Raw genomic sequence first — 23,311 nt, 5'->3', positions numbered from 1 at the left:
CATACACTTAATAGAACAAAAGCATAGATGGACTTCTAAAGCAGCAAAAAAAAAAAAAAATACTTACAAAATCAGACTTAGATCTTTCTAGATACTCTTTTGTAACTGTAAGGCCGTGAGAAAGTGAACTGTTTGGGCTGCACAAAGACACTTAATGAGGCAGTCTCTTCTGTAAAGACTTCTAACCACTAGACTGCGAAACTAGCACATCTTTGTCTGGAGTGATGACGAAACCTGTGTGCAGAATGTTAAGTCACTTAGGAGTTTCTTAACATAGTGTTGTTTGTTTAGTCCAGTCTCTAATGTCTGCCTTATAACTAACTCATTTCACTACTTCTTTCTTGGTCTGTTGTGCCTCCTAGTAGCCTGCATTTTGCTGATAGGGTGGCGTGCCATTTGTTTGGTTCCAAGAGGGGGAAATTCATAGAATTCCAAATTACTACTTTCCACTTATTCATTAAACACTTGTACAGACCAGCTCTTTGCCTATATAAAACTACAAGTCATTGCTGCACATTTTAAGTAAGTGGATGTAGACGCTGTCACCTGCTTCCATGGCTCCCAACCTTGCCTGGCTATTGGAATCATGCGGATGAGGTCTAGGTCTCATTGCCAGAGATGCCAGTGGAACTGGGTTGTGGTGTGGCCTAGCAGTGGAGGTTTGTAATGTCCCTCTGTGACTCTAGGGCATAGATAGGGATGAGAGCCAATGCTCCAGAGTCAATCATATTCTTATTAGGGGACACTCCATGCCTACCTTCTTGTGCGCCAGGTATTCACCTGGAAAACACCATGTAGACATCAAGGGACTTAAAATTCACCTTCCGGAATCTTATTCCAAGAGAATCAATAGGTATTAAGGAGTTGCTCTGGAGGCAATTCTGATAACATCTGTAATTACAGCTATAGTACAAAATTTAGAGGGGAAAAATTACTAGGATTGTAAGGGTGCAGATAAGATACCATAGAAATTTTAACAGTAAAGTTTATCAGAATTCTCAGTTTTGTTCTGACACTGTGGGTGCTACTGTGAAAATACCCCATTAAAGACTTCCTGTATTGACCAGTATTGATATTCAATTATTTTAAAAGGTCTGACTTTCCTTAATTTTATTTAGCTTGTGGAAAAGCATTTTCTGCAAACAAAATTTGGACAACTAAGTGAAGATTCTTAGAAGCCTACAATTTTTTTTCTGCTTCAATTCAGAGCTTTCTTAGATTTTTGGTTTTGAACTGTTGAGGTATGTGTCTTATAAAAAATCTAAAGCCCAAAGGCTTTTCTTATATCTTTTCTCTCTTGCTTCAATTGAGGGAAGAGGTTTTAAGTGAGTCACTTTCAGTTTCTGTGAAAATTGGCAGTCTTATGCTTTCTTTAGTTTTTTTTTTAAGCCATGCTTAATACTTAGAGGAAAAATGATTTAATTTAATATTAGCATTTGATTGAAAACATATTTGAAGCTAGGCTACTAAACGGGGTACAACTAAATTAACTTTGCCTCTGTTAGGAGGTGGACCTTTGTTTTTAGAAATTGTTCTGTTTCAGAGAATGAGCTGTGTTTTAGGTAGAGTGAAACAGTGCCCCCATGACCATATGTAATTCTAGGTCAGTCCAGAGCTGGTGTGTCCTGGGAGCTGATGCCTAGCAGAGAGGGATTTCCTGATCATTCCGCAGCCAGCATGGTTGTGCCTCCAGTCTGCTCCCATCACTTCTGAACTCTGCTCCATCTTTAATGGTCCCTCTGTTATCCGCACAGCCTGTTCTCTGTGGTCTTTTGGTTTCTTCCCTCCTGCCCATATCCTGGCATTTCTCCCCCTTTCCACTCTCATCTCTGTCATCCCAGGAACCAGAACTGCAGGCCCTCTTCCCTTAGCAACCTTCCTGTCTCTGCCTTGAGGCTTTCTAGGCCTTGTTTTCCCCACTTCAGGCCTCTACTTCTTTTGCTTTAACTAAACTTACTCCTTATCCTTATGATGGTTTTGAAATTCTCTCTTCCCGGTTCAGTGCCGTGAACCCCACTCACACCTGCTGCTGTTCAATCCCTTCTCAGTTTGAATCCTTGACAAGTCACGGAATATATTATCTATAGGACCCTTTAGTCCAGTTGCTGTTCAAATTGTTTTCCTCCTGGCCGACCGACTGACTATGAATGCTATGTGAGAGAATTCACTTACCCTGTTAGCCAGCTCTGAAAAGACTGATGATTCATGAGCTCTCTGGCTCCCCTGTTGTATCTTGGGAATCCTGGGTACCTCTTAAAAAACTGGGGATTTCCTTCTCCCACCTGCTAGTTGTTAAAAGGTCTTTTTGGACTAGAAATTGAACTCAGTAACATTCGACCTTTGAGGTACACCCCAGTAATTAATATATATATGTAATTTTGAAAAGGCCTTGCTAAGTTGCTGAGGCTGGCCTCAAACCTGGGATCCTCCTCCTGTCTCAGTCTCCCAAGGACTAGGATTATAGGCGTGCACCACCACACCCAGCAAGATCTTTTAAACATGGTCTCTACCACATTCACCTTCCTCTTCACTTTTGCTTAGCTCTTTTACTGAAAAACTAGATAGATATCCTTTCACTTTTTCTCTTCTCCAAATGTTGCTGTATGTCTTTGCCTTTCTCTCTTTTGTACTTCTTTCCGAGGCTGATCAGTCAACTACACTCTTCCTCTCTCTTCGCTTCCTCTTACATCTTCCTTAGTCTTTCCTTCTCCATCACTCCACTCTTTTCTTTTTTAAAAAAATACCTTTCCTTCTTCATCTCTTGCACCATCGCTGGTGTGACTCCTTCCTCTGTTTTACTGACAGGTGTGTGTGTGTGTGTGTGTGTGTGTGTGTGTTCGTTGCTGGGGATTGAACCCAGGGGCTTTCTACCTTTGATCTATACTTCCAGCCCTTCTTTATTTTTTTGTTTTAAAACAGGGTCTCACTAAGTTGCTACAAGTCTTGCTAAGTTGCTAAGGCTGGCTTCAAACTTGCAATCCTCCTGCCTTAGCTTCTCAACTACTGGTTTATGAACAGACTTTCGGAAAGAGAAGTCCATGGCCAGTTCTACCTTCTTTAGCCAGTTGGCACTCTCGTGGCTGTGCCTTGAGCTACTTTGATATGCATCTACTTTTTTTCAGACCCCATCCTAACTTGTCAGCTTTTGACACTGTTAATCCCTTCTTTGACTTCCACAATACAGCTCTCTTAATTTTCCTTCTAATTCTTGGACTACTTTTTCTCTGTTGTGTCCACTGATTTTTTTTTCTTCATTGCTCATTCTTTAAATATAACCAATCTCCTAATATTCCATGCTTGATCCTTATTCTCTTCTTACTCTTAGAGTCTGATTTAATCTATCCTATGTCTTGCTTGCCTTGAACAGTCAGTTCAATGTATACCCAACCAGTAGGAGGAACTTAGGATTCAGACCTGAGCAAGGCAAACTCATTGCCTCTGAGAAATTCAGCAAATATTAATTGAGCACCCATTATGTGCGAACTGTGGTAAGGAGTCACACGTAATCCCTGCCTCTTTGGAGCTTATATTCTAGAGGGGAAGACCCACAATTGGCCAGTAAATAAATGAATGTAAGAATGTTGAACCTGGCATGGGGGTGCATACTTATAATTTTAGTACTGGGGAGGCTGAGACAGAAGGATCACAGGTTTGCTCTCAGCCTCTACAACTTAGTGAGACCTTGTTTCAAAATTAAAAATAAATAGGGCTGAGAATATATCTCAGAAGTAGAATGCCCCTGGGTTCAATCCTATGTACCTCCTCTCCAAAAAGTAAGAATGTCAGACGGTGTTAAGGGCATATGGTGTTGGAGTCTGGGAAATTCACTCACTAATTAGAGACTGGACCAAGATGTAGGAGTAAGCCATGCAGACCATAGATGAAGGGCTTCTAGTCAGAGGAAAATTACACTGGAAAAGCCCTGAGGCAGAGCAAGCTAGGCTAGTCAGGGAACAGCCAGGAGGCTAAGTAGGGTCTGAGGAGAGCAGCCCAGGGACAGTGAGAGAGGAGAGTGGCCTTGGGGTGGGGATGGACCCTGGGGAAAAATGACCTTGTTTGTCAATCTGGGTTTAGCTTTGATTCTGAGTGAGATGGGAAGTACTAATTTTATACTTTTCCTGTTTCTTAAACCCATTTTCCTGTATTGCCATCTTACTTTTAGTTATTTTTTTTTTTTTGGTTAACCTGGGAGTTTGCTTTCAGAATATGTGACCCTACCTAAGCCAGGCATCATGGTGCATGCCTGTAATCCCTGTACTTGTGAGGCAGGAGGATCACAGGTTGAAGGCCAGCCTCAGTAATTTAGTGACCCTGTTTCAAAATAAAATAGGAGCTGGGCATGGTAGTACATGCCTGAAGTCCCATTACTTGGGAGGCTGAGACAGGTGGATTACAGGTTCAAGGCCAGCCTTAGCAATTTATTGAAACTGTTTCAAATATTAAAAAAAGGGTTAGGGCTGTAGTTTGGAGGTAGAATGTTTTTAGTTGAGTAAGTAAATAAATAATAAACACATAAATAAATAAGGCCAGGGGTTTACTCAGAGATAAAATACCTAGTACAAAAAAGGGAAAAAGAATATATGATCCTCACTGAATATCAGAAGAATTTCTAGTCTATGCTGGAAACTATAGTTATGACCAAGTTGTGGTCAGAAAAGGGAGGCAGCTAATTAACCGTGAGAAATGAAGGAGGTTCTTGGGGCCATGACCAAGGTTTGCACCATGTCCAGGAAAAGTAATATGAGGAGATTGCTTGGCCTTTTCTCAGAAGGAAAGAGGGGTCAGAGAAGGCACCAGAGTGGGAGTGAAATCAAGGATGGGCACCCTTCACTATGGCTCAGGCCTTCATTAGACTGTCCTTTGGAGATGGGGAAGTAGTGGAGATTTTTAGGCAGAAAGACATATTAAGTGTTGGAAAGATTATCCAACTAGTGTTGCAGACTAGGTATATAGGAAGGAGGAGGCTGAGCAAGCCATTTATGTAGTCAATGAAAAGTGTGTGCGCTTTTTTACTTTATCTCGGGAAAATTCTTAGGCACTGGCAATTTAATGTTTTAAATCTAATGTTTATAAGTTGAAGAGCAATAAATCATTTTTGTTAAGTTTTAGTTGGCTTTTTCTATTATAGTCATTGTGGTTTTTCTTATATACTTGTGTATACGTATATGTACACATATGTTTATACGTACACAAAACTTTCAGTCTGTTAAAGTAACCCAGTTGGCATCCACCCCATGTTGTGATGGGTGTGGTTCCGTGAACTAGCTTGTTAAGGGGAGATCATTCTCCATCACATATTAGTTCTGTAGCTAGGACAAATTAATCTCAATCTCAGTGTCCTCATCTATAAAATGGAGATATAACATATCTACATTTATGGACACATGTAAAATATTTCCCTCTGTCTGCTATATGGTCAGTTCTCCCTTGCTGTCCTTCTCTCTCACTGTATCTGTGTCCTTATCTCTCAAACTCCAGAGGGCCAATTTTTTAAACAGGTGTGATGGTTCACACCTATAATCTCTGTACTTGGCAGGCTGAGAAAGGAGAGGGCAGATTTGAGGGTAGCCTTGGCAAGTAGTGAGACTCGATTCAATCTAGCAAGACCCTGTTTCCAAGTAAGAAATAAAATCAGATTGGAGTGTAGCTTGAAGGTAGAATGCCTTTGGGTTCAATTCTCAGTACCCCCTCCAAAAAGAAAGCACAAGAAAATGTAATTGGAGATTTGATGTAAAGGAAGAATTGATCACTTTTTAAAATGTTTTTTTGAGCTGGGCATGGTGGCTCATGCTTGTAATCCCAGTACTTGGGAGGTGGAGACAGGAGGAAAGTGGGTTCATAGTCAGTCTCAGCTACTTAGTGAGGCCCTCCACAACTTAGTGAGACTCTGTTTCCAAATAAAGAATCAAAAATAGGGCTGGTGTGTAGCTTCAAGGTAGAATGCCCTGGGTTCAATCCCCAGTACTGCGATAAATAAATAAATAATAAAATGTTTTTGAAAGGGTTGTTTCAACATTTTTGAAATGACATATTTGAGTATTTTCTTGAATTAAGGTCCTTAATCTTGTCTTCTATATCTCAAACAACAATGGGTGTGAGATTGATATGTAGGACGTGAATGATATTCGAATCTACCTTTCTTCTACTTGTGGTTTTTAATTGCTTTCATATCCATTGCATAAGAGCTTGAGTCGCTTTCATATACTCCTGCTCCAGGTGTCCTCCACCCCTCATGGAGGTAAGGGTATTTTGTTTCGCTTAGGTAGAAGCCCTTCAAAATGACAAAAATTTTGTTTTGTTTTGTTTTTCCTTAAACCTGAGTTTTTTCTCACATTCTTGCCAGATTTAAAATGGGTTCTGGCTTGTCTGGTTTTACATTACCTGGGAAAGTCCTACTGAGAACATTTCATTTTTGATCATTCAACATGTTCTGAGAAATAATGATACAACTAGAACCTGGGCCAGCTATCAAGGAGGGATGAAATTTTGCCTGGGGCTTGTGATCACAGGACTGTGTGGACTCTGGGTCACTTCTTTAGGCTGTGGGTTCTTAGCTGTGCAGTGAAGGGCCAACTGAACCATCTTTCCAGGTGCTCTCAATGCTGAGAGTCTGGGGACTTGATAGCCCAAGTGTATTTAAGTTTTCATGATTGAATGCCTTCTTGCCAGACATGTCAGTGGGCTGATTGTCCCAAAGAGGCCGGGCATATCTTCATATATTTCTTTATTAATTTATTACCAATGGATATTGCTTGAACACTGAGAATGGAGAACTGCCGAGGCTGTAAAGGATATCGTCTATAGGATTTCCAACTAAGTAAAGCCTCTGAGCAATGAGGTATGCATGTTTATTAGGAGATGTTGAATGAGTGGACTCGCAAAACGGGAAGTGCTGAAAAGGAGAGGCACCAGGGGTGTTTTTCAAGACAACTCTTAACCCCATAAGAATGATCTAGTTTCATTCTCCCGTGGCTGTTGTGTAAAGTTCACTTTAACATTTTTCAATTTTTCTTACCTATCTGGAACTATGTTAGACCTAATGATAGATTAGAAATGGTTTCTGGAGACAACAAATGAAAGTTAATTTCAGGATGACATCATAAGTGCCATAATAGAGGTATGGGCAGGGTTGGGAGCATTGGGGTGGTGGTAGTGTGAGATGGGACCTGAGGCTGAGGCTCAGGAAGGGGCTGCCCAGAGATGCTGCCGATGGAGATGAGGGGTAAAATCATGCTCCAGGTTATCCTGGTGCAAACCCTGGGAAGGCTCATTCCTCTCAGAGGAACAGCATAGGCGGAGGCACACACAGCCCACAGGGAGGGCGGAGCCACACACACTTTAGTATTCCCCAGTAGGATGTGCATGGCAGGAAGGGACCAGAGAAGGCCGAGGCCATGCCAGGCCTGGAGGACTGTGTATAGCATGCCCAGGAGGTCTGGCTGGGCTAAGAGCTCCTACTCTGCATTAGACTCTCTGGATTCAATTCTTAGGATACTCCTCAAGTTGTAAAGTGACCTCTACTTTGTAGATTATTGCCAGTCTTCGTATAAACAGTGCTGTGAATAGTCCCTGATGATAGGCACTACCTGTGTGTAGATAATGGTATTATTTGGCACGCACTCTGCCACAGAGCCACACCCCTAACCTGTAAATGGCCTTCATCTATAGTGTTATATATTAATCTGTTCAGGTTGCCATAAAAATACCATAGACTGGATGGCTTAAACAGGAGAAGTGTAGGGCTCATCGCTGAGGCGGGGGAGGTTAGGATGCTAGCTTGGTTAAGCCCAGGGAGGGCTCAGTTGGCTTCTAGATGGCTGCCTTCCCTTTCTGACTTCTGTGGCAAGGAGAGCACACATCTCCTTTTCTTAAAGTAGCACTGACCCCTTCCTGACGACCTCCTTCTCATGACCTCCTCTAAACCTAATTATCTTCCCAAGGGGCCCATCTCTAAATGCTATACACATTTTAAGGTGGCATAATTTAGTCTGGAGGAAAACTGTCTTCCTTACATCACCTCTGCCTTCTGTTTCCTACTGGACCCCCTCTGGCCACTTGTGTCGCAGGGCTTGGGGGCTGTGCTTCCAAAGCCAGTGGGTTTTTTCCATGTCGTGAAACTGCATTGTCTTTATCTTTTCTCTTTGACATTCACCAACTCTCATTCCCCATTCATGGAACTCATGCTCTTGTTGGGTTCTTTTTTTATTACTCACTTTATTTTATTTATGTTTTGTCTATGATTTGAATTTTTATTTTCATGATCAACAACCTGACAATTTTCTGTGCATTAGTATGTTGGTATTGGGTAAAGGTGTTATATAAGTTAGAAATCCATCACTAATGTGCTGTTTCTTTAGTCAATAGTCTTGTATGCTCCACTTCTCAGATTATAAAAAGGAAATCTTGCTTAATAAAAAAAGTGACTATCAGCTGGGCGTGGTGGCGCACGTTTGTAATCCCCGCGCTTGGGAGGCAGAGACAGGAGGATCGTGCAGGTTCGAAGCCAGCCATGCTGGCTTAAGAGACCCTGTCTCCAAATAAAAAAGTATAAAAATGGGTCTGGGAGCGTAGCCTGGAGGTAGAAGGGTTTCCAGGAACCCCAGTACCTCCAAAAAAAAAAAGTGACTATCAAATTAATGTTATCGCACCGCACGCCTTTGTTTCTAAATGGGTTCGGTGTTTTGTTTTTATCTTTCCTCCCTTGTGTTTGGGAGAGGAAGTGGGACGGTGACATTTTGTTGTTTGTTTTGAAGTTGTTGAATTTAGCAGACTGTGAATTTGTAGAGTGTGAATTGCAGGATGTGATTCTGGGGTCCTCCCTACCAGCAGACCCCACTTCAGTGTTATTCTGGGAAGCCTTATCCAAGGTTGACTATAAAGTCAGGGTCTGAACTTTGTCAAACAGGAAACAGGTATAAATAACTATTCAAACTTAATTCAAGTCCTAGCTACTTTCTCACACATAGTTTATAATGTCTTTTAGAATGCAATTTCCTTTTTAAAAAAGGCACTTTAATTCCTTGATTTCCAGGTCACTTTTAATAAGAAACACTTCTCACCTTAATATCTACCTAGTGGCTCCCTTCTGTTAGCAGGGGGGAAATTTGTTTAATAGCATCCAAGATATGATTTTTAAAAAAAAACATAAAAGCAAATTCTTTTCATCTGAGTGACTTATAGCTCTATTCCATGTGTTTTGGTCAGTCTTTAAACACTAATAAGGAATTCTAAATCTAACCAGTTCATCATTTCTCAACTTTTTCGTTGTTGTACCACCTGCACGCCTTTTTAGGCATTGATTTCTTAGTCACCCTCCTCAAGACATTTTAATAGCACAGAGTATATGTGTTTATGTACTGTATATGTGTGTCTGACTTACTTATGAAGAGAGTAAGATTTTTCTGCCTCCCAAGCTAGGTGATGACTCATGGGAGTAAAATTGCCCAGGATAGCAGGGCTGGAGAGACAGGGGCGGAAGGAGCAGAAGTGATTTCCTGTGAGTTGAATCAGGGTGGTGGAGTGGTCAGGTGAAGGGGACCTGTGGCCATGTGATACTGAAAACCAAGATGCAGAATGTGGAGGAGGAACGTGTTTGGGGAGGTCGACTTTGGACACGTGGCCTCTGAGGTGCCCTTGGTGCCCTTGTAGATTTCTGCAACAGGGAGTTTTCTGGGAGGGTCTAGAGCTTGTGGGAGAGGCTAGGTCTTCAAAGCAGGACATTTGGGCGTGTTATTTTAAAGGTGGTGGTTAACTGTTAGACGTGGACTGGAAGTCTGTGAGTTTGCTGGAGGGATTGTGCAGATGGGAAGAATTTATATGTGTGGAAAGAAAAGGCTCCTGAGTGAGGGGAAATAGGGGGTTTGTAGACTCCTATGTGTGGTTTATCCTGAAGAAAATATTTTAATTTGATATGGGGGGGACAGGATTAAATGAGGGCTACTTCATTTCTACACATGAGGGAAGATCCTTATAGATTTTGTAAGCCCGTTATATTTGAATGAGTGTAAAATAAAGATACATAGCTCAGAAAGTGATCTGTCAAAGAACCCCCAAACTTCTAGGGCACACCTAATGTTTCTGGGACATTGTTATGACTTAAGGGATTCAGGCTCGGAAATCTTATCAATTACACTTCCCCTGGGTGGATGTAAAAATGAACTGACAAAGAGGTGCGGTGTTGGTAATCCCTCTGGCCTATTTTAAATACCACATGAATCAGATGCAATGTCATTGGAAGGGCCCGCATCAAAGAACTGTGAGGGACGTAAGACATGCAGACCCTCATTTCACTGCAGGAGTGCCCAGGTCCAGAATGATATTTGGAGTTTCTGGAGACTGTAACATAGCTGGTTAGCAGCACCCATGCCTGACCCCTGACCATCACACTTTTTTTTTCTTTTGTTAGTGCATTTGATAGTCTTTTTGAAAAGGTTTTAAAATTCAGAATTTTGTTAATTCAAAGAGTGAAGGAAGAGTTTCTTTTAAATTTTTATTTGGTTTGTTGCCCAATTCAATAATGCGAATGAGGTGTGACTATTTCTTTGACAAGTATTGTTTCAGAGACTTCTTTGATATAATTCCTGCTAAGATCCACTGCTTGCTAGTTAGTCATGCATCCCGAGTACTAATTTCATTTGGATACCACACAACACTCTTAAAATTTTCTTTTACAGCTTGTGAGAAACTAAATAGATGGGACACAGTCTTTTAAGTTTAGAAAGATAGCAAGAGGGAAGATTGAAGCTAATGAAAGAGGGCACCAAACATAATTATACCTCGATAGAAGAATATTCTTCTACTCCTGAGTTGACTTTGGTCCCATAAAGAAAATCTACTTGGTATCAGTATAAGACCATTTTCTTATTAAAAATAGAATACATTGGAAATTGATATTGAGATTAAAAACATTTATTAAGATATTTCTAATTAAAAGGGATTTTTTTGTGATGCTAGAGATGAAACCCAGAGGCATTCTACCTTCAGTTTACACCCCAGTTTTATTTTATTTTTTTATTTGGAAACAGGATCTCACAAAGTTGCCGAGAGCCTCGCTAAGTTGCTACAGTTGGCTTTGAACCTGCTGTCTGCCTGTTTAAACCTCGCAAGTACTGAGATTACAGGCGTGTACCACCATGCCTGGTATAATTAAGAAAATTTAAACTGGGCCAGGGTACAGTGGTGCACACCCGTAATGCCAGTACTTTGGAGGCTAAGACCAGAAGATGGTAGGTTCAAGGTCAGCCTTGGCAATTTAACAAGATGCTGCTTCAAAATAAAAAAAGGACTGAGAATATAGCTCAGAGGTAGACTGCTCCTGAGTTCAGTCAATTCCAATACCCCTCCCCTATTGAACTTTAAAAATACTGAGAACACCAGCAGTGCTATAATTTCTAATTAATGTTGAAGATTAATCTTCTGGTGAGCTTTTTATGGCTACCCTTTTCTTTGTTTAAGCAATGTGTGGAATCAGGGAAACCATTCATGGGAAGAGTGATCCCATGAGAGATCCAGAGAGATGGTGTTGGATGGAGGCTGATAGTGTCGCCCCTGAACTCAGTCGCCAGAGCCTGTAGGGCAGCTTTTCCACCAAAATGGGGTTCTGACTTAAAAACCCATTACTCTATAATAGGAAGTTATTGTATTGCTGCCAATCTAGATTATTTCTCAGCTTGACCTTTATTGTGTTGGATTTTGTGGTCTCAACTTTTTATTTTCTTTTCAAACTTTTGGGTGTAGACAGGAGAGAATTCCTTCCACTGTTTCAGGGAGTGGCATTAAAACATTTATTTTGTTCAGTATTTCTGTTCCATACTTCCTTGTAGATAAAGACCCTCTCTTTCTGTGTGATTAGGATACTCGTTAGTTTGGGTGTGCCTTTCTTTAGTGATATCTGACATGAAAACTTCATTCAACTTCATGAGATGACTTAGCCCATGAAGTACATTTGTCAGTTATTTTTAGGCAGACTCTTTATTCTCCAGTATGAATAGTGCAGGGAGGTGTTTCTCTGTTGTGAACTCTTTTATACATTATTAAATGCGAGTGAAATATAGAGGTTTTTCTTTATAAGATTTCAGGAATTTCTCATAGAACAACCGTATACATGAATGGGACTTTCGTAGCCTCTATAATACTCCTGTTATTTCATGGAAACGGAAGCCCAGAGAGGAAAAAATAATTTGTCTAAGACTGTCTGGGCCTACTTGCTGGGATGCCTGCTCTTGGATCCTTACTCACATTCTAGAAGCTCATACTTGGCAATCCTTACTTTGGGCTCTTTTAGCAATTGGGCCCAAATCTCTATTGGGCCAGTAGGTAATCACTCCTGAAATTTTGTTTGAAATATTTTTTACCTTAAGTGTTGATAGCGAATTCTAAGCAATGGCAGACCGACAAAAATACATTAGAGGCCCCTAGGCCACGTGTTTTTGTTGTCAACACGTTTTGCAGAAATAAAAACTAAAAACAAAAAAACATTTTTCTCATTCCTCTTAAAATACAAGAGAATTGGACAAACCATTTCTGAGCAAACCCTACCTCAAGGTTCCTCATATTAACAGTCCCCTTTATATGTGCCTCACATTGTACTGCTGGTCTCTGTAAGCTTTTGCATATTTTTTATTATACGAACACTTAAAACTTGACTATCAGGGACCAAACACATGTTTTCTATTTGTATTACAACATAGCACAAGCCTCTTCAATACCCTTCCATGTCTATGGATTTCAGTTGGTGCCTAGACTAGAAAGGCTTTATTACAACACAGTCTCTGTTTATGAGGAGAATCAAAAGGGTGGGTAATGTCAGCTTGTCAGCCTGAAGACATTATATTTATACAAATAATAGGCTTTTGAGTTTTCCTAGATTACATTTATTACAATGGGCTACCATCTAGGTTTAGCAGTATATTTTCAAGAATTCTTTGGCACATATTTTTTCAACAGATAGTGCTGGGACAATTTCCTGACACTAATAATAGTTGTACAGAAAAGATTTGTCATAATTTTTAATGGTCTACCACCTGTTTTTGAGTCTTTTGAATCTGTCTAGTTCTGAGCAGGTAATAATTTTTCAAGATGGCCACCAGAGTTCTGTGATCACCTTCCAGCCTCTCAGCAACCCCTTCCCACAAAACATTGCTCCCAGCAATTAATGTTACTGCTCAGAGATAATTAATAATAATTAAATAATTAAATGTTGGAGATTTTTTTTTTTGCAGCATGTTATGGGGAATATATTTTCTACTGTGAGGGGCAATCACATTTGTAGGTTGGTATGGTTTCAAATCTAGAAATTTGAATCCAGAGCTTGACTAATAAAATCAGTATGTTGGAAAGATACAAACAAAGTGATTGTTTCTCTTTTGGGAGGATTATAATCTCAATTTTGTTTGGGTTGCCACAGGACTAGGTTTGTTAGAATTTCGGGTTGCATCCCCAAACTGCACTCTCACCTAAGGAAAAAGGAGTGACTGTAGCTTATGCCAGTTGTGGATTCAGAGATAGAAGCGGCATCCTTAGAGATGACTTGCTCACTCCCTTTCTGCTCTTATGCTGTGCCAACTCAGTCTTCAAGCAGGACTGCCCTTCTAGTGGTAACATGGCTGCAAGAGCTCTGTGTTTGCATTTTGCTCCCTCAGCAACTCCTTCCACGAAAACATTTGTTCCTAGGAGTTCCAACAAAAGTCTTCTTCTGGAGCCTGATTTCCTTTGGTTGGCTTGGGTAGCTTAGGTTATGTGTCCTACCATGAACCAGACTGGTGGCCAGGAGGGTTAGAGAGGCTGTGACTGGCCAGGCCAGCATTGCTGCCCATCTGGAGCTGGAGGTGGGTTCATCCCCACCTGACCCATGTAGTCCCAGTCGGGAGGGGTGGTTCTTCCTGACCTGCCATGGAGCTGCTGTAAGAGGCACATCTAGATTACCTTTCTCAATATAAGATTGGAGAAATAGTCTCTTCCTAAATATTTCTCAATTACTTATTACTACTCTTGTTATCATAATATTCTTTTGGATGTAACAGTGGCATAGAATTTAATTATATGGTATTTCCCAGGTTAGACCCTTAGCTCTTAATATCAACTCTTCTGTATCCTCCTCCCTGCTACTACTCTGACACGTAGAAGGAGTTTGAGAACCACTTAGAATATCAGAATTGGAAGAAATCTTTTTTCCCTGGAAAATAATATTTATAGCCTACCAGCCTTATTTTAAGGACAAGGAAGCCGACTCTTCCAAAAGCTCTGTGACTTGCTCCAGGGCCAGGGTACATTCATTGCAGGTGTTAGAACTTAAACCTAGCTCTCCCAGCCTTTTGTGGCAGTAGAACGAAAGCCTGGTTCATGTGTTGATTGATGGATGGACACCAGAATTTTCTGAAGTAAAAGAAAACTTCAGTAATTTTTTCTGAGTTTAGATTTCTATAAACATATTTTTATTATGGAATGATAGTTGGCTATTCATTTATGAAAAGTATGTGTAGGAAGCATAAGACTCAGATGACAGACATGAGCTATTGCAGACATGAGCTATGCACATGTGGCCTGACGAGGCTCCCTGCAAACAGAGGAAAGGGGGACCCTGATAAACCATCTCAGGGACACGGGGAAGGAATTGGTGACTCTGTTGCTCTCTCTTCTGCCTGGCTGATTGTTTCTGGCTCTGTCCTGATATGGTGGCGGGGTCACCAGGAAGCGTCTTCCTCTAGCCTCAGCAGCTCTTCCCTGTGTTGGGAGCCATTGTGGAGTGTAAGTGGGGCACTGGTGGTGTAGCTCACCCGTGTACACATCTGCAGCCCAGTGGGTGAGCTCAGCACACCACACAGCTCAGCTTGCTATATCACTCTGGTAAAGAATCATAAGCCATGGTTGGCTGGACCATGGATGGAGAGATAGAAGGAAGGTCACCTAGCTGCTATAAAAGTCCTCCTGATGTGTGTGATGTGGGCCTTGGGCCTGAACAGGCCTGCCCCTGGCTCAGAGTGCCCAGAGGGGAACAGAGGCAGTCACCTGTCGTGAAGGCACACAGGTTCCTCAGGGCCTGGCGGAGAGCTGGTGACTGGGTGGAATCTGTAGCATCTGCCCTGCCCCATGCCTGAGCAGAGAGGTTGGAAAACAGAACTTACTGGCAATAATTTCATAACACTTTCTCTCCAGATTAGACCAAAGATTGGAACCAGATCTGTGTGATATTTCTGCCAACCTTGTAGAACTGTGCTCTTGAGTTTCCTGAATACCAGTTCACACCTGCTATGCTGGGTCCTGCCCAGGGATTGGAATACTAGGACACCTGGAAACTATGTCCAAGGGACTGAGACCTGGGCTGGGTCCAGGCATCTGTCATGCCTGGACACTGACAAGCCAGAGGCAGTCCTGTGTGGGCAAATCCAAGGAATTAGTTCTGAAGGGAGTCTTGAGCTACCAGAATCCATCTCAGATCTGAGTGAAAATATGGTGGCTTGAACTCTGTTTTTCTAAGCCAAGAAATGACACAAATGGAAATTCCTTCAAATACGTGTTCGCATTTTCCTTTTTTATATTCTTGAAAGTATCTACATTTACCTAGGAAGAAACCTATGATCTATCTTCCACTGCTGGCTGTGTTCTACCACACTGGCTGTTGCCCAGATCCGGTCATGCCTGAGTTCCAAGGCTGCTTCATCCTTACAACCAGTCTGCAGGTTTTTCCTTTGGGGTTTGATATTAAGACTGATAGAATGAAAAATGCGAGAGAGATGGATTAGAAGATTATCTGTGAGGAGTCTATATTTGACTGTGGGCCTTTTGGGTGCTAGGAATAGTGGAGCATCCAACTAAAAAGTAATTCAAAACATTAAATAATCTGGTTTCAACTTTCAGGATACATGGGTTATAAGGAATTTCTAAAAAGACCAACGACAGTGACTCTGATGGTCACTAGAATAATCAGTAGGTGGAACTCATGCTGGATACAGTGTTCAAGGCCGGAGAGCAAGACAGGGCAGGAAGAAACTAAAGATGGTCTTTTCCTGTTCTTAAGTGCCAGGCAGCACACTGTGTGTGCATGTGTGTGCATGTGTGTGCATGTGCACGGTGAGAGTGCCACGGGAAAAGGCAAGGGGCACTCGGGGCACTCTGGTAGTCTGGGTAGGTAAGGAGACTTTGGGTTATGGTATTCACCTGTTGTATGGATGGCATTTGTTTGGTTATTCAGCTACTGTCAAAGTCCTTTGTATGTGTTTATAGTCACCCTTAGGGCTAGTCCTTTATTTCTGTGAAGTCCTTTATGATACAAAGATTAGTCATAAAAGACATATTAACCCTACATTGTCACCCTGTTGATCTTCAGACTCTTAGTGGTGACAGAATCTGCTGGAAGTTAATGACATTCCTTCTGGGATACCCTGAAGTTTTTAAAGAGGAGAAACTTAAAAAAAAAAAAAGTGTGTGTGTGTGTGTGTGTGTGTGTGTGTGTGTGTGTGTGTGCACGTACGTTTATGTATGTATGTTCAATTTCAAGATGTGCTCATTCTCCTCTGCCCCCAGGGCCTCACACATGCTTGGCAAGTGCTCTGCCCCTGAAGACTTCAAATACGTGCTTGCATTTTCCTTTTTTATATTCTTGAAATAATCTACTCTTTGCCTAATCATGAAGGAAGAAACCTGTGATCCATCTTTCACTCCTTTCTGTGTTCTGTGCCCCAGCTCATGCTCACTTTTTTAAAAAAAATCCTTAAATCCTACTATATCATTTGTCTATACGTGCCTCTACTAAATAAGGAATCTCATTTAGCACAAAATTATATAATTGCTTATTTAAGATGACCCACACTCTAATGCATTTGAGTCATAACACAACGTTGAATTATGTTTTACACTCTACTTTAGAAGGCAGCAAATTATATAATAATACTATTACCTAGCCATTTATCGAGACATTCTTACTTGAAAAGAACATTAAAAATAAGTGGTGTTTGTGGGGTGGGGAAACCTGTGCAGTAAGTATAATTATCTCCATTCTATGGATAATGACGTAAAAGATCCAAAGCTAAGTATAGTACATTTTTGAAATAACTTTTTAAAATTATAGAATATATAGAATTGTTTATTTCTGATTATTCTGAGTAATAATATATATTTAGTATATTTTTACATACCATTATCTTACTACAGACAGAATATTTTTTCCAGACAGAAAATACACACACACACACACACACACACACACACACACACACACACACATATATATATATATTTTTTTTTTCCCCCCTGTACTGGGGATTGAACCCAGGGGCATTCTACCTCCATCTCCAGACCTATTTTTTACTCCTTATTTTGAAACAGTGTCTCACTACATCTCCAGACCTATTTTTTACTCTTTATTTTGAAATAGTGTCTCACTAAGTTGCAGAGGGCCTCACTAAGTAGCTGCGGCTGGCAGAGAAACTGTGACCCTCCTGTCTCAGCCTCTCAAGTTCTGGGATTACAAATGTGTGCTACCAAGCCTGGTCCAGACATATTTGAATCCTACTTTACATATCATTTTTTAGTCTAGTATTTTACATAATACAGTTAGTTGTTTCTAGATTATAGTATATAGGAAATTCTCCAAAAAAGGCATTAATAAAAAAGCCTCTTAACTTGCCCCTGCTCCGATATAATTCAATTTCTGACCTAGTTGTGGTTGTATAGCTAGTGTTAGTATCTTTTTTATATGTCACAAATTGACACTGACCTGCTTTGCCCTTGTCTTCACAGAGAGCCCTGTAGAAAGGAGCAGACACCTCCCTCAGCTCTTGGAGTCAGAGGCCTGATTTGAATCCTGAATCTGCCTCACTGTAGAGGAATCACTGATGGCTCTATGAAAGCTGAATTATTGCTATAAATTAGACTAGATGGTAGTAATACTTGGATCTTAAAATGAGTTAATTTTATTTCTCCTATTGCCAGTTACAAACGCAAACCTTTGACAGTCACAATCATCCCGGGTCAAACATTCACATCTCTAAGAAATATCTTCTTAGCTCAGGAAAGGTATTAATTGCATTCTTAGTACAGCAGCCTGACCTGGTTCATTTGAGAGTGATTTGGAAAACACTTTCCTTTAACCTTCACTCAAGGATTTTCTTGTTCCTTGAAGCGGGAGTTGGTCTATGAAGTTGACTTAATGTCAAGGTCAAATTCTTGAGCCAGAACTGCCCAGGAGCATGAACTTAGGGTGGCTTTAGAGATAACCACTGGTCCTAGTGCCCTGTGTGCCTTAAGTGAGTCCTGGGGGGACATGGGAGTCTCGGGCATCCTCGGAGACTCGGGTTTCAGCCTGAGGTCTCGTACTGCAGGCTGATTTTAGAAGCCGGGAAGGGGCCGCACACTGTGTGCTTCCTCAGGGTTTCTGCAGTTCCTGATGTCTTTTGTTACGGTTATTGTATTTTTGTTATTGTGCGTCTTAGCTTGGGGTAAAGGGTATTCCAGATCCAGAATTTAGGATTGACGGTGCTGGGGTCACAGGCGTCACTTCTGGGGCACTAAGGATCACCCAGCCCTGAACTTGGTCTCACTTACCTTTGGTCATGGAAATCTGAATGGCCAGGCTGTTTTCTCTTCCTGCATTCTTGATTTGTTTTTAAACTCAAGGGTGGGACAGTCATCCTGACAGGAAGGATTGGAGGGAGTTATTGATGGGGAACAGATGGTCATGGGTACTTTCCTTCCATCCTTTGAGTACTCTCCCATCATGAAGAATGCGGTAGTTTTAAAATTACTATTATTTAAAATATCCCCTGGTACTTTTGTAATTTTTATTTTCTACATTTCAAGTTAAAATCCAGCTGGGCACAGTGGCACATCCCTGTAATCCCAGTACTTGGGAGTCTGTAATAGGAAGATTGCAGGTTTGAGGCCAGCCTCAGCAACTTGAGACCCTCAGCAAGTTGGGGAGAACCTGTTTCAAAGTAAAAAGTAAAATGGTCTGAGAGCCTGCCATGGTGATACACCACTGTAAGCCTAGTCCTTTTTTGATTTTGTTTTCAAGGATGTTTGTTTGTTTAGGGGAAGAAGGAGGTACTGGGGATGGAACCCAGGGGCATTCTATCTCCGAGCCATATCCCCAGCTCTATTGCACATTTTCTTTGGAAAGAGAGTCTTCACTATGTTACTGAGACCCTTACTAAGTTTCTGAGGCTAGCTTTGAGCCTGTGATCCTCCTCTCTCAGCCTACCAAATACTGGGATTACAAGTGTACACCACAAGTCTAGCTTGGATTTTCCTTTGCCTTGAGTGATGAAGCAGGCTGGAGGTTTTGCTTTGTCTCCCAAGTGGGTCGTTGTTCACCCAGCCTCACTGCTGAGACACTCATCTGTGTCCCATTCCACGAGATGCTGCATCAATGGAAGAGTAGCAGTTTTTGATTAATATTAGTCTTGAAGATGTGGCAAATGCAAGACAAATTCTGCAGGGGATCGCCCCCCCTCTTCCCCCATCTGCTGAAGTGGTACCCTCACTCAGCCACAGTTTTAAAAACACAGTTGACATTTGGTGGGTTCACCTAGCTTCTGATTGTGGTGTCCTTGATGAATTTTTATTTCTACCATTTGAATTATTTACACCTTTGTGGATACAAAGAGACTATTAGTAATCTTCTGTCTTACTATTTGAACTTGATAATATTAATTTTCATCAGTTCTCATATGTTTTCATTCGTGTTCTCCTTCCCCCTGGTTTCTTTATGTGTTTATGGATCTTCCTGCCTAACGTGAGCTGTTCAGAATATCTTAATTATGGTGATTGTATAGTGTGTTGATATGGTAGGCACACTCTAGTAGTAGGAAAGTAAAATGAGTAGAAAAGGAGGGTGAACAATTTATTTCCTACCAAGCAGGTAATGCAGAAGTGTACATGTCCTTTCTGCTCACATCCCATTGATGTCTTAGGGCCACATGTGGTGCGTGGGATGCTGTAAGCTACATTCTTCAGTCTGAGTGGCTGTGGCTTCAGCTAAATACCAGGGCTCAACAGGCTCTTGCAGGGCACTTTTCAGTTCAAGGGAATCCTGAAAGCTTTCCATGTGGTTAGTCCAACACGACTTGTTCTCTGCTGCTCTCTAACATGCTGGCAGCTGTTTATAATAACCTTGCATCTCACTTTGCCCAGGATAGGGATGTGTCTTGTGCATACTGGAGTAGTCTATCCTGCATCTTTAGGGAAAACTGGTTAGCAGCAGCCCTGCTTTTTTTTTTTTTACTCTAGGCCTGGTATTGAGAATCCTTAATGCCTTTGATCTGTTCTTAAGTGGAGGGCCCCCAAATTTGGTTCTTTTTATATTGAAGTGAGAATGGCATCTCCCAAATTCCCTGTATTTGTTTCTCACAAAATTTGTTTGTGGGAGAGGTAGGTTTTGTCAATTATCAGGTTCTTCTGGTTCATCCTGCAGTTTCTGATGATTCTGATGAATTATGTGTCCTCTTGGGAACACATAAACCTTGGGAAACCAAGGTTTGTATCATAGTGAAGAATGCCAACAGTTAAGGGAGCCTTAGAATCGAGTCGTTTCCACGTAAGTTGAATATACAAATTGGGAAGCATTGAAAATTAAATGACATTTCACATAGTTCTCACTCACCACTATTTTTAAGCTTGCTCTGCCTGTGTGCAAATAAATACATTTAAATTTGCATTAGGTCATTTAGTTGACAAATTGGAAGTTGTATTTCTTTGAGCACAGACAGGATTTTAGCAAAATGAGACAAATTTCTGTGCATAAATAATTATTAGACTAGGTTAAAGGGACAAGATATTAAAGAGTTTTAATTACTTGAAGAAGTGGCTTGTTTTGATGGTGCTAGCCAGTGGGCAGTATATGATTAGAGGGAGACAATGGCACGTTATAAAGGACCACTAGAATTGCACAGAGTGTTGTTGGCAACAGAAATTTATTCTTGGCCAGTCTGCTCCATCTGCTTAAGTGGTTCACTTGGAGATGCTGTGTTTTGGGGAAAAGATGACAAATGAATCAAGCAAATTGGTCCTGTCTTTTGCACATTCTGCTCCAGTTATTTTTGGAAGAGTGCGCCCCTTAGTGGCCATAGTGTGGTAGCACTGCTGAATTTTTTTTTTTTTAACTTCAGTGCAGCTCTGCCTCTTCCAGTGGAGATATAGAAGCAGGTTATTCGCTTGAAGCGCTGTTCTCAAGCAGCTGCTGTGTCCGATGCCAGCTCTGTAAAGTACTCAAAGCTAGAAGGTGCCGTCATGACAGTATCTGAGCACTTCATAGATCCCTAGAATTCAAGGGTTGAATAAAGGAATATAGGTATCATCTGGCCAGGCAGAATCAGGTGGGAAGGAGTAGCTGTCCCTGCCAGTGTGTTTAAAGGCCATGGAAAGGATTTGTGCATCACCCCAGTTCATGTTCTTATCGAAGGAATCAGACATTGAGTTTTGTGCTAAAGGCATTATTAGCACATTCTTTTTCACAATCCCGATCTCATGATTTAAACGCCAAATAGCAAGGTCAAGTTTCAGATTGAAACTCATGAGATGCTTTAATTATCTCTTTACTCACTAAGATATTCCCTCTATTTTCTTATTTTGGATTAAAAGTGCTCACAGCTTTTAAATATTATAGAAGTATAGTAAAATATTCTCTCATTACTTTTAGATTAATGCATATTCCTTCCCCTAAGTAAAATGTTAATAGTTTACTATGAATTGGCATGTACATGTGGTTATAAACCTGGGTGCGAGAACTGCAGGAGACAGTCTTTCTGGACAAGGCGGTTGAGGAGGAGGGAGCGCTCGGAGGGGCTGGCCTGGAGTGCACTCCGCACCCTGGGGACGTGGTTGCGTGTGGATCGGCCGCTTGGGGAAGACTATTGCCTAGAAGAAGAAATGTTTGGTTTTCACAAGCCAAAGATATACGGAAGTATAGAGGGCTGCTGTATTTGCAGAGCTAAGTCCTCCGGTTCTCGTTCCACTGACAGTAAACGTTAGGAAAAGGACTTCCAGAGCTGTTTGGGGTTTCATGAGACTCGTTCAGGAGACATCTGCAATGCCTGTGTTCTGCTTGTGAAAAGATGAAAGAAGTTGCCAGCAAGATTAAAAAAAAAAAAAACAAAAAAACTGGAATCATGTGGTGGATGCACGGGCAGGACCTAGTCTAAAGACTACATTGAAACCAAAGAAAATAAAAACTCTCTCTGGAAACAGGATTAAAAGCAACCAGATCAGTAAACTGCAGAAGGAATTTAAACGTCACAATTCTGATGCTCACAGTACCACCTCAAGGGCCTCCCCAGCTCCGTCTCCTCTACAGTAACCAGTCAGATGATGGTTCAGATACAGAGATGGCTTCAGGTTCAAACAGAACACCCGTTTTCTCCTTTTTAGATCTTACATACTGGAAAAGACAGGAAATCTGTTGTGGGATCATTCATAAAGGCCATTTTGGGGAAGTCCTCATCGACACACACCTGTTCAAGCCTTGCAGCAGGAACAACAAAGCAGCTGCTGAGAAGCCGGAGGAGCCGGCGCGGAGCCTCTGCCCATCCCCACTCAGGAGTGCAGACTGAGGCTTCTGTAGAAGGCACACAAAAGCTATTTGAATTTTGAAAAAGACCACAAAGCAACAAACCGACCCTCCTCTTTTTAATTTGGATACCTGCTCTTCTGCCAAAAGACATTTTCTAGAATAGTTTTGAATGGATTATTTCCTCCTAGTCCCACACACTCTGAAGCCAGTGTCTAGCTTCCTAAAAGAAAAAGAAATGTACATAATATTTAAGATGCTGAGTATTTCATAGGAAGGTGAATGCTGCTGTAAAGTGCTCTTTTAAGTCTTTTTAATCCCCTTCTAATGATTGAAATTAGGGGACTTTCAGGGGACAGCGATGGGATTTGTTGTATGATAAAGCTGTATGTAGTTTTAGTCTTTATTAAGAAGCAGTGGTTGGGGCATTTAAGGATGGCTAGCTACACTTGTTTTCCCTCACAATAGTAAATTTGTTATGGCTCAGTAACATGTCTTGCCCCTAGAGGTAGTTGCTAGTAATTTTGAAATATTAGGGTCTTGCCAAGGTTCTGATGATTCAAACCTGTGCTACTGATTATTAAGCAGGACAGACTGAGCCTTCAAGTGTAAATACCTTGAAGGATTAAGTGATTTCTTTTCTTTTTTTTTTTTTTTTTTTTGGTGATACTGGGTTTCCTGGAAGCCCTTCTACCTCCGGGCTACACTCCCAGACCTATTTTATACTTTTTTATTTCTGGAAACAGGGTCTCTTAAGCCAACGGGGCTGTCTTCGAACCTGCGCAATCCTCATGTCTCCGCCTCCCAAGCGCG

At 41.3% G+C, this 23,311-nt stretch overlaps 1 protein-coding gene and 1 pseudogene across 2 annotated transcripts in view; both read left to right on the top strand.

Annotated features, from left to right (window-relative positions):
* Positions 1–23,311, top strand: part of ARL15 (ARF like GTPase 15) — a gene marked incomplete at both ends in the record, with an annotated part of 411,109 nt that overhangs the window by 56,585 nt on the left and 331,213 nt on the right. The window lies entirely within an intron of this gene.
* LOC308270475 (SIN3-HDAC complex-associated factor-like) lies at positions 21,847–22,552 on the top strand (annotated as a pseudogene). The gene has a single exon. The product of its transcript is annotated as an SIN3-HDAC complex-associated factor-like (transcript).

Source organism: Muscardinus avellanarius, assembly GCF_963383645.1.
Source record: "Muscardinus avellanarius genome assembly, chromosome: 1".
NCBI lineage: Eukaryota > Metazoa > Chordata > Mammalia > Rodentia > Gliridae > Muscardinus > Muscardinus avellanarius.
Note: the sequence above shows the minus strand (reverse complement) of the source record. Positions and strands in the feature narration are given on the sequence as shown.